Below are 13,448 nucleotides of genomic sequence, written 5' to 3'. Positions count from 1 at the left end.
AACAGGGAAGGGGAGGGGCTGTACTGCAAACAAAACAGCAAAGTGTCAAAGCAGAACAAAGCCGATATGCAGTATATCAGCTACAAGGCACATTTTGCCATGACTGGGTAGGGAAAGTACAAAACAAGAAAGACAGCAGGTGGATGCATGCCTGATAATGGGATGGGATCCAGGTCTAAAAGTGAATTAAAGGGCAACAGATTAATCAAGGCAGGCAAGTAGATCTCTACAGTAAAGGCCCCACACGTGCAGTACTCATTACAAAACCCATAATTAAGACAAGCAGCAGCTGGAATAGCTCATACACAGACACATACATCAGCAGCATCCATAGCACAATACTATAAAGTGAGAAAGCACCTCACACACATTTGTGTATTCCCATACACTCTACACCAGTAGTGTATACAATTGGGAAACTTTTATTATGTACTTGTTAGGGGCTGCCATAGCTTTGATCCACCAGCATGTGTTGGAGACTGAATGTGGTATGGAGGATGATGCACATGACCGCCTCAGGCATCAGAGGAGGAAAGTGTTCAGACCCAGGGTAACCTACCAGGGGCTACATGATCTGGAGATAGTAGAGCATTACAGGGTGGACAGGGAAACCCTACAGCAACTTGTGGAGCTGTGCCGGCCACACCTCAGAGCCAGAACAAACAGAGGGGAACCCATCCGGTGGATATGAAGGCATGTGTAAGCCTGAGAATACTAGCTACAGGTACCTTTCAAAGACGAACTGGGGATATCATGGGGATCTCACAGGCATCAGCATCCAGGGTACTACACCAGTTCCTGGATGCCATGTTACCACATGCCAATGAACACATATACTTCCCCTGAATGCAGGAGGAGTTGGCCAGCAATATGCATCTCTTCCACCATGTGGCAAAATACCCAGAGGTACTGGGTGCAATAGACTGCACGCACATACACATCAAGTCACCACCCAGTGAGCAGGGTAGGCGCTACATAAACTGCAAGGAATACACCTCCATCAACTGCCAGGTTGTGTGCAATGCCCAGGGCATTATCATGGATGTGTGTGCTGGCAGCCCTGGAAGCTATCACAACTCCCACATCTGGCATGCCTCACAGCTGTATCGGTTATTTTCCAGGGGGGACATCCCCAAATGGCCACCTGGTGGGGGATGCTGGCTATGCACTGGAACCTTGGATGATGACTCCCATCAGAAATGCACACACACCCATGTAGGAATGCCATAATGAGGCATACGCACAAACCAAAATCATCATAGAGCATGTGTTTGGGATGCTGAAATCATGGTTCTGTTGCTTGGACATATCTGGTGGAGCCTTGCAGTACTCTCCAGGTACATGTGCCCACATCTTTATAGTGTGTGCCATGCTACACAATATGGTCCTGTGGAAACAGCTGCAGCAGGGACAGAATGGTGAAGGCCCTCACAGCCCACCACCATTGCCAAAGGCCCCGCAGGCACAGAGGTACTCAGACCATGAACACTCTGAGCCAGCCTCTGTAGGCAGATGGAGGTGTTCCCAGTATGCCCATGCCTTGGCAAAGAGGGAACATATAGCACACACACTGGCAGTGTAGGCACCTAGGGACTGACACCTTTATCTACCTGCACACACAGTAAAAATGGAGGGCATACACACAAGACTACCTTTAAATTGTCATGTATAGGCAGTCTACTTTATGCATCCAACATAGGCAGCCCTCAACTATTGCACACACGACAGCCATTGGCACAAGGTAAGGCAACACCTGAACAGTAAATTAAGCTATCAGCATATGCAGATACTGTATGTATAGATTCATAGGTAGGTACTTGGCCAACTGCCAGAAGCTATTCATAAGCCCAACCAAAATGCGTCAGCTTTTGCCATCCCATTGATTCATTAACTGTCCCTCTGTGAAGCAGAGCGAATGGTGGGATCCCTGGGGTGCATCTACTGTTCCCCATCTACCCTTCAAGGTTTCTCTTGCAGAGTGTTAGTGAGGGGTTCTGTATAATGTAGTTATGGATGTTGTTCCAAAGTATGGGGAGTGTCTGTGACAGGAAGCTGTCCCTCTAGCATCTTCTAGTTATTGTTGTGGCAAGGTTTAGCTCACTACAGTGTGTGGCACACTGTGACATGGATTCCCATAGGTGGAGCATATCCATCAAGCCTGAGTTTGACATGGCTGTGTTGGCCAGTGGAGATCATGTCTGGGTAAATGAGATGCCACTGAGTAAAGCAGGAGTTTATTCAGTCTGCCTGCATAGGCTATATGTTGGAGGTCAGTATTTCCCTTGGTGAGGTACATTCGTGGACCCCCCAGCTGTTGGACGTGTCTTCTGAGGTACATCCCACATGGGTTATTATACTTTATGATGGGACTGATGAGTGATGAGTAAAGGGACACTATAACCCCAGTATGTCTAGATGGGCATCCTTTAATAATCAGATGGCCTACATAGAAGGATGTCCTAACTGCTGTGGAGATATGATTGTCAAAGGGGAGATCACTATCTACCTTAGTCCCCAGATACCCCATTACCTAGTCTGTATTAAAGTGGCTGCCACCTATGTGTTAATCTGTGGGTGCCAAATCCACAATGAAATGACCATGCAGTTAGTGCCACTTGGCTGGAGGGCATGTTGTTGGCACCCTGTGACGTTCTCTGTGAGGCCCCTTGAGGGATGTCCATGTCAGCTGGACTATTAATCATGGCTCCCAGTTCGCAGTCATTGCCAAACATGGTCTGCCGTAGTACACCTGTGTTTGCCTGAACCTCTGAGACATATATGCCAAACAGTAGGGCTCCCAAGACTGAGTCCTGTGGGACACCAGTCGTGACTGTTCAAGAGTTGGACCTGGAGGCCACTAGTCGTACCATGTGGGTTCTGTGTGTAAGCCTGTTGGCAACCCAACCTGTGATATATGGGTGAATGTACAGGCTGTTGTGTATATCAATAATACCTGAGTGGGGCATGGTGTCAAAAGCCTTGGTGAGGTCCAGGTAGTATGTGTGAACCACCACCTCTGTCATCTAACGTTTTGGGGATTGTATGTAAGACGTCAAACAGGTTCAGTAGGCATGAACTGCACTCAACCAAGCTGACCTGGGTTGGGTCACATGTTCGGAGGTTACCAATGTTATTGTTAATGAGTGCCATGAAGATGCGAACCATACCATTGCAGACCAGGCTAGTCAGGCTTATGAGGTGGTAAACAAACAAAAAAGTTATTAGACAAGCACCAGACTCCACGCTCCGATATTATAAAATGCTTCTTTAATGCAAGGACTACACATGAAGTAAAACTCCAAAGTACAAAATGACAAGACAGAAAAAATAGCATAAAGTGCTTTTCATCCAGATATTATCCAGACTTCATCAGAGAATTAGTGGCATTCAAACCTCAGTTTAAAAACCCCTCATCATATAATGTGAGCCTATCACATCTTCTCAGCATTTCTACCAGCAGTTAAAGGTGTATATACCGTGTGAAAAAACGCAACCAGTTGAGTAACCTAACATCTTATTTCAGTTTATAAAATGTATGTGAAAGTAAGTAGACTACGTACAAGTTAGCTGTGCAAGCGCATATTGGGAAGCTGCTAAAATCTAAATATAACTATTACTCCTTACAAAAGTAAAAAACATATCGTCTGTGTACAAGTAACCATCATTAACACTATGTTACATAATATTATATTATCTTAAAATTGTATTAAGATTGAATTCATAATCACACGGTTCATATTGAGTCGACTCAGAAAACACCAGTCACACTTCTACTGAGAGATAATATTAGAAAATATTAAATAAACATACCACTAAATATAAAAATAATGCTGTATATGTACTAAAAAAACACAATGCTAAATATTAAAAATCCCAACAATGTTACTATTCTTCAGCGTCCAATAAAACATGTATATTGTATTACCACCACTAATCAACACCTGAAATGAACATGACTTAAACCCCTCACAATTACAGAGTTCCTCTATGTAAACTCTTTAATTTCAAAATACATGAAATAGAATAGGTTTCATTAAGTCCTGGTTGACTGCAAGCATCCCATCGGAGTTGCCAGTTAAGTTCACTTCTTTCCAATAATAGTTTGATCAAACTGTCCTCCATATATCTATTATTCTCCTGTTGAGTTATATGTGAAATAACTTTAAACTTAAAAACGTGGTCTGTATTAGTGTCACAGTGTCTAGCCAAGGCATTATCTATTTTAGCGTAGGATCATAGATCCTATCCCGCAATCGATGGTCGGTTTTACCGACATAGAAAGCTGGGCACTGTTGGCATTGGGCTAGATACACCACTGATCCAGTATTACAGTTATATTTGTCTTTAATATAAAATGTCTCATTTCTTATGTTAAAATGGTTTCCAGTATCTATGTACCTACAGAACTTACAAGCGTCGCACCTATATGTGCCTGCATTATTCTTAATTGGTCTGTATGATGTTTCTAGGAGGCTTTTTAAATTTAAACCTCCCCTAAAAGTAATAGTAGGAAACTCCCCTATTCTGTTAAACAACTCTTTATCCATTGACAAACAGTACCAATATTTCCTTACTATTTCTTGAATGTCTGTAGCTGCTGGATTGTATGTTAATATAAAATAAAGGGAAAAACTATTACTAGCGTTTACAGAATGATCTATCCCCTTAGTAGTCCTGCTTGTTTTCTGTACTGTGTACAGTTTGTCTCTTGTCATATTACTTGCTGATACAACATCTAGTTTATCCAAGATGGGTTTATACACTCCTGTGCTTCTCTTCACCTTCACTTCGTGGAAGATATTTGACAATAACTTGTTGGGATAACCTCTATGTGTAAACATCTGATACAATTTGTCACATTCTTCACTAAAGTCCTCTTCCTTACTTATCATTCTTGCAGCTTGCACTAGTTGTCCCTTCACTACTGATTTTTTTTGGTGAAGGGGGTGCGAGCTAGAAAAATGTAAGAATGAGTTGGAATAGGAACTTTTCCTATACATGTTCACAGTATATCTGCATTCCTGCGTGTTCTTGTGTAATTCCACGTCCAAATAGTGGATCTTATGTTCCTGGAAGTTCTTAGTGAACTTCAAGAAATCACCTGTGCTATTAAAAAAGTCCACTAAATTGTCAGCTGTAGTACAATTCCCATCAATTAATAAGAAAATATCATCCAGGAACCTTGTGTAAAAAAATATTTTTTCTTTCCAAGGACTAGTGAAAACAAAGTTTGTTTCCCAATATGCCATCACCAAATTAGAGAAGCTTGCCCCACATGGGGACCCATAGCAACTCCTATTTTTTGAAGGAACTATCTATTGTCAAAAGTAATCATCTGTATAATAAACATTCAAAACACCCATATAAACCCATGTGTGCTGGAGAGTACAGTCAACAGAGAATGTAATGTTATGTCAGCACATAGTGAGATGTTACGTCACTGACATGTATATATCCGGAGTAGTTAGCAGATGTGGCCATGTTTGCGCGAACAGGTTATACGTTACAAAGTTTGTTTAACTGTGTTTAACCACTGCTATGATGTCATACAAACACTTTTAAACATGCTTACAACTGCTTAAATGTGCCTTATTCTGCAGTAAAAAAAAAAACATTTGTAAAGCATCGCAGGTGTCGAACCCTGGACAATGCACACTAAAGTAATGGGACTTACTACTAAGCCATCCAAGGTGTATACGTGTTTCATGGTCTTGAGACTACACCTTATACCATATGCATTTCACTGTAATGATCACAAATGGGACAGTAAATTTGTGTACATATGTACAGTATATTGTAATGTACTGCAGTTTGTGAACCAACACATTCCAGTCTACATATGTATTAATGTTACAAACTAATACGAAATATATATATATATATATATATATATATATATATATATATATATATATATATATACACATGTCAGTGATGTCTGCACACACACACACACACACACACACATATATATATATATATATATATATATATATATATATATATATATATATATATATATTTATTATACATTTACATAAATAGCCATATATATAAACATCTATGAACACACTTTGTGACACAGAAACACTCCAAAGGAATTGGAGTGTACACAAAACTCATGCAGCTCTGGTATTATAACAATTAATATTAACCTAATTCACCATAGAAGGGGTGGTTGTTGTGTATGTGAAGATTGGCTTGGGGGAGGAAAGATGGGTAATGCAATCATGCATCATGGAGGACCTGGGTCGGATGTCCAATAAGTGAACTGGAGGGGCATACATGGAGTATGGGGACAATATAAAAAGGACACAAAGCAAGAACCTTTCTCATTCATAATACACCCTGTCATGTCATATTGCAACACCTAATTTCACAAACATAGGAACATTGACATGTATCAGACATATGTACACCAAATGACTGTCACATTTGTTTTCAGTAGTGAGGAATGTCTGTAGTACAATGTATATTCTAAACACCATAGCATTTGCACATATCTCAGATGCCTTAGTGGTAAAGTCAGCAACTGTGGTGTTCATGGTCCTGGGTTCAAGACCTGCAAGGGCTGTTAGGTAATTTTGAGGGCCAGAATAAGGGCTTTTAGACGCAGGTGGATTAAAGCACTCTTAAGCAGTTGTAAGTGGGTTTCCACATGTTTGCGCGACAGTAAGCGGTGCTGAAACAGGGTAAATGATGAAGCGCGTCACACGTTTAACCTTTGCTTAATGTTGCGCAGACCACAGGCAAACCTGCTCACAACCACATAAATGTGCATTACTCACACTTTCCCTACCAGTGCCTACTCTGAGAGGTAAAATAATAACACCTTCCAGGAGTAGAACCCGCAACCATGAACTCCATCCTCAGAATAACTTACACTAAGCTACCTGGGATGTACCTATCCCAGTTGTGTATGCAGACAGGTTAAAACACAAAAGGGAGGAATGTGTTGAAATAGGACAAACTGCCATGTGCCCTATTAAAGGTGTATGCTCATATATATATATATATATATATATATATATATATATATATATAGAGAGAGAGAGAAAGAGAGCGAGAGAGAGAGAGATACATAGAGACATGTCGATATATACAGGTCTACATATACATGTAGATATATAGATAGGTTAAAAACATCTACGCATCTATGGAGGTACAGATAAACGTGTGCAATAATGTATATATCTATATACATAGACACACACACACACACACACATATATATATATATATATATATATATATAGATATATAGATATATAGATATATATATATATATATATATATATATATATATATATATATATATATATATACACATATACATATATATATATATATATATATATATATATATATAAATATATATATATACACACACACACACACACACACACACACACACACACACACACACACACACACACATATATATATATATATATATATATATATATATATCTATATATCTATATATATATATATATATATATATATATATATATATATATATATATATGTATATATATATATATATATATATATATATATATATATATATATATATATATATATATATATATATACACATACATACATACATGTCTGTAGACAGCATCCGAAGTGTTCATATCTGAGAATAACATGGACCATAGCAATCACACATTCCACCCCCCAAACAATATGAACATAACATATGAAGTGTATATGCCAATACACTATTACAAATATGTTCTATTGACACAGTCACCAACACAACTGCAATGACTGCAAATATCCATGACAGAATTACACAGACAGCTTTCATTTTGCAAAACTTTAATACATTCTGAAGTATTGCTGAAAGGATTGAATGACTAACATTACCTGCATGCTATACAGGAAGCATTTAATAGTGCCTTAAAGAATCAGCCTGCAATTACCATAGTATTTGTCCACTAAGGGATAGGTGTTCACATAGGTAAAGAGCACCCCTGTATGTAAGGTAAGGTATACCCCTGTATAAAAGGGGTTCCTACACACCTGCATGTGCTATGTACACCCACCAACATCTACCCCACAACCAATTATGCAACTACTGTACAACATCTGCTGAAACCTTAACATACCTGGACACAGACACACTAACATGGCCCTATGTGAAATAGTTGCCGTTATACAGTTGAACAGCTGCTGATGTAACAGGGTTTGTATGAACTATTCCCATTTCAGAGGGTTGAAAAGTTCGTACACCAGGAAGTTTTACCGAGTACTGATTATCAGCACAGTATGATACACAGTAACACCAAACTAAATATGTCTGGCAAGCACACTGTAAACTCCCTAACATTGTATGCATAGCTACGCAGCCTTGAGCAGGTCAAACAACATGGCCAGACTGAAACATATGCAGAAGTATTAGGTACAGACAAACCCTGCACAAGTAGCAATGTTCAGAAATATGACAGCAGTACTCACATTTAGACCAACTCCTCTAGGCATTACACACAATATATTACGGTTAGTCTCCATACAGCTGTTGCAATAGATTCCAAACAAAACTTCCACACTGTCTTCCTCACAAGTAAGGCAAAGGGACAACGCCCAAGTGGAGTACTGAATTATACTCCACTGTAGCCATGGTATTGGCTAAGGCAGAAGCAGAACAGCAGATGCGCATGTAATTAGCTACTTAGGAACACCAATTGGACATCAGGATAGCACGTTACTGATCTGTATCTATAAAAGGTTGCCTTGTCACACATTCAAACCATCTGTATCTACCTGTAGGACAGTACAAAACACTGAAAGATGAACCGAAAACGAGTATTATACTAGTTAATAACACCTCCGATTACTAAGACTGTATGTATAACACGTAGTATGTCTGTGTATGTAGTACCTGTACTGTAAGTATTACAGTGTAATCAATGCATATAGTGGCAATAGCTATCTTGTAGTGATGTATTGTTGAGCAGTAGTAATGCTTGTAGTATTCTATGTGTGTACTGCTGTAGGTCACACGGCACACTCCGCATAAACCACAAGGGATGATATGGGCTTGGAACCCACCAATTCACTTCCAGCCACTGTCAGTGTCAGGACTGGTCCAACAAGTATGTGCTATAACAGGGGATAATATATGTCAATATATTGTAACAGTCGACATATGTATGGGTATATAAATAAGATGAACATGTTAAAGGTGGGCTTACTGTGCAAATATGGTGTGCATTGTGGGATATTGTGCCAATATCTCTGTAATGTACAGTATTCCAGGCAGATCTGTATTCTATTCTACATAGCAGTTCTGTTATGTTATGCAAACAGTAGTTATGTTTATTGGCAATTACAATACTCAATGACAGGATACATAGCATTAGTATTCATCTGACAGGTTAGCAGCAAGATAGCAAAGATAATTGGAAGAGCCAGGTAACTATCCATGCACATAAGACATGTAATATTCACCTCTCTACTATCATTTGCAAGCAATAATGGCTGTGCACGTGTACATGTTATGCAGATGTGTAGTGACCCTTGTTACAGGGCTGGACCAAATGACGATGTGCACACCTACATAGAGTGGATATTGAGAGTACAGACATACTGATTGAACTAACAGTTTTGTGTAGCCTAACCTCTCATTGCCAACCTAACAGCTGCCTGCACATACTGTATGTAAGGTAGTGCACATCACTGGTAATGAAACAGGTTGCATATCATCTTTAACTCCAGTGTAACATCTGCAGTAGGAGTGTAAGATGTAGGAGACAGCTGGTCATGTGTAATAGCCGCATCATAGGTGATGGCTCACACTATCTGATTATATCCTGATCATGTTGATAGTGGCATCAGAGTCTATTGATACATGACTCTGTCTAGAGAGTGAGTGTCTGTGCCAAACAGAGCTCATGGTCCTGGTGGATATGTGAGTATATACCCAGGGAAGGAAACAGACCTGTAGACACTTGCATCATCTGTAATCAACTAACAGGATGTGATTTGCTCCTCAGAGGAGGATTGCTGCTAAAGGTAGCTACAATGTTTCCGTAATAGCCAGTGTTGTCATGTCCATAACACAAATATTTACATGCTAGCATCACTGTCTAAAACATCTTCATAGGCAATGCGTAAACTAAATACAGTACTTGGTACTTGTAGTACTGACTGCTCATACAGGCATGTCCACTAGTCAGCTACTGGTGTTTACTAATGTCAGCTTTGTGTATGTGGCCATCCTGGGGGAATGTAATCTCTATGCCATGTACACTGCCAGACCCACCTAACACCACACCCTGCACATTGCTTGGGATGTAGCTACAGGAGAAAGCTGGAAGGCAGCCCAGTCTACAGCCATGACTGGACTGGACAGTCATGAGGTGTTGGTTAATGCATGTAGCTCATCAACACAACCAACACATACCCTTACCAGAAAAGACTAAGGACACCCACACACACTACCGGAAATCACACACATTCACAGACACATCTAAGTATCTGGCCAAACAAGTGACCCCCCCCCCCCAAGCAGGAAGAGACAGACACGGAAATATACAAACTGTATGACATAGTTTGCATAATTGTGCCACACCTCTGAACACGTGACTGGAAACATGCCCAACAGTACTCATTTGTGAATGCAAACTCTAGCACTATGTTATACACCAACCTATATGAGGGCATACATACTGTCAGCTGCCTGTCTGCTATGATTAACCACATGCTCATACACTCAGACCACCTTTTGAACTATACACATGGCTCTGGCATATTCCATGTTGTTGTGCAGGACCTGTGATGCAGTAGCCTGGACTGCATGGAAACACATGTAGGAACTTTAAGGTCTTGTAGCCCATGCAGATATGTCCCAAGGCCTGGGAAGCATTCTGCCTTTGGCCAGAATGATACTGCAGTACAGGGACAAATGGACTGTATTCCCCAATTGTCTAGTGTAGTGGTGCATGTCAAAGGGTATCCAGTATCTGTAATCCTGGGATAACACAGTTGACAGACCATGATGCTTTGCCAGACAGGGCCTGCACCTTTCACCCCTGGGAATCTGGATACTGCCTAGGGCTCATGCTACCCCTATAGTGCTTTCATCATGCATGGTTCAAGTGAGGGTCCACTGCTGTTACAGGGACAGCCAAGCAATAAACTGTGGGTCTTGCTACACAATGATGTCAGAAACACTATACGGACACCCATATGTCAATCCCTAACATGGAGAACATATCTGTGCAGTGGCTGAGACATGTTTCAGCGCTCCAGAGAGCACCCCTGCATGACCATGTTATAACACATACCTCACCTCTTGCCCATTATCCTTTATTGGAACACACAGGCCGCAGGTGTTTCCGTATTCCTGAAGGATATGTACACCCCCTATGCTAATTGCACTTAATTAACATCAGATGCATTATGCTGAGCAACTAGCTTTGTGCCAAAGTGGAATTCAAAATGCACCTTGAGACAGATCACCCACCAGGCTGCGGACTTCCCAACTGTCATAATGTGCTGTAATGGGGAAGATTAGGTCTGAGACAGAACCATAATAATGGCTACTCTCACCTATTCCATTATGAACTGGGAAGACACCTCATGTACCAGCACCTGCACTCAATGCATGTTGGATTCCATCGACCCCACTGACCTGGATCACAGTAGTCACACAAACAGGGCTAACAGTATGCTACACATAGTTAGTCTCCAATGCCAATGTTATGTTTCCTAAGAGCAGAGTGGTGAGTGTCATGGCACCCATGCAGATGGACCATGCATGTGCAAATGCTGAATCCTGCACAAATGAACCTTAAGCAGTCATATATGTGCAGTGATTGTGTCATTGAAACAGAACCAGGATTCAAACCAACACAAACAAGTAGGCAAACTTGTTGTACCATGCTTTAAAGTGTACCACAGAAGGTAGTAACTGTTGCAAGAGTGGACACACATGAGTGTAGGTGATCCCTAGTCAGCCTCAGTAAGATGCAGATACACCATATAAAATCACGCAAAGCTGCTGTGAAATTAATCAGCCACGTATTATGAGGCCAAGCACAGAGCATTCTATAGCTGTGTCATTAATCATAATGGCAACAACAAGACCTGCCATGCTGTACAGCACTATGGCATAGGAAGTACTGCACCTACAGAAATAGTACCCGTTCATCCAGATAGGGTCTCGGAGAACCTAAACCCACTCCCACCCCCCCCAACAGGTACACTTAGTAATATATCCATGTACACTACAGGGCCCCTGTACTAATGACTATTTAGGTCAAGCTGCACTCTCTAAAGCCATACATACAGCTTTCATGGGACCTGTCAACATCCCAGGGTGTATCCTATACAAATGTAAGAACATTCAGCTATTCACATACACATCATGTTCAATCATAGCTCCATGTCAGGCTGTGTATACACCGAATGGTGCACAGAAACAGTTATCACACCCCACAAAGGGGGAGACACTATTGATAATGGGACAAAGTGCACAACTACCCTGCTGAGTCTGGTCTGTACGGCCATGAACCATGGTCCACATATTTAATGTACTCAGTAAAGATGTAGATGACAGTAGGGTTGATTCACACTGCATATAGGACACCATCACCCATACTGTATTCCAGCTACACTCAGTAAACTAGGTGTATAATCCTATATCACAGGAGTGGTTGGCAACTGGACTGCTGGCGAACCAACACTACAGAAGGTGTCTGACTAATACACGCACATCAAACCAGTGCCAGCCACAGTAATACAGGGGTCATTCCTGGTACTCCCCCTCTTTGTTATCTATACCACACAGACTAACACAGAAGGCATCAGCCTATTGATGTTTGCAAATAGCTATGAACTCGGAGCAATAGTTGACTCAATGTGTATTGAGTTCAACATACAGAAGGGCCTTAGTTTGTCAGATGTGTGGTGTGTGATGTATGGCCACAGTCTGACAGCTAAGTATTGCATTGTCATCCCCTATGTTACAAACCCTGTACCCATTAACTACCACCTAGGCAGCGGTCAACATAATGGCAACTGTGTGTATGGGATGCAGCTGGACAGTACTTCCCTTTGATAGTTACGTCACCATAAAAGACAGGTAGTCGTATGTGGCACCCCTAATCCTGACAGGGTGCCATCCAGGAATATAGAGATAACTGCTCAGCCATACTCAACATCCATGTGACCCATAATAGATCACATATTTCCTTTAAGGATTATTGCCCATGTGTAGATGGCCTACACTGCCCTTCCCAATCCCTAGCTTCACTATGTAGCATGCAGCCTACCCTGAATAAATCCATGTCTAACCCAGAGGTGTTGGACATGCTACACTTAACACATCCTGATCCCAAATAAACAGATACTTCATGGACATCCACCTTTCTAGTACAAGGATCACAACATGCCTAACAGATCTCTCTCCCATACACTTAACATTCTCTTGCCAT

The sequence above is a fragment of the Protopterus annectens genome, chromosome 1.part1 (assembly GCF_019279795.1).
Source record: "Protopterus annectens isolate FY-2018-M chromosome 1.part1, PAN1.0, whole genome shotgun sequence".
Lineage (NCBI taxonomy): Eukaryota > Metazoa > Chordata > Ceratodontiformes > Protopteridae > Protopterus > Protopterus annectens.
Note: the sequence above shows the minus strand (reverse complement) of the source record.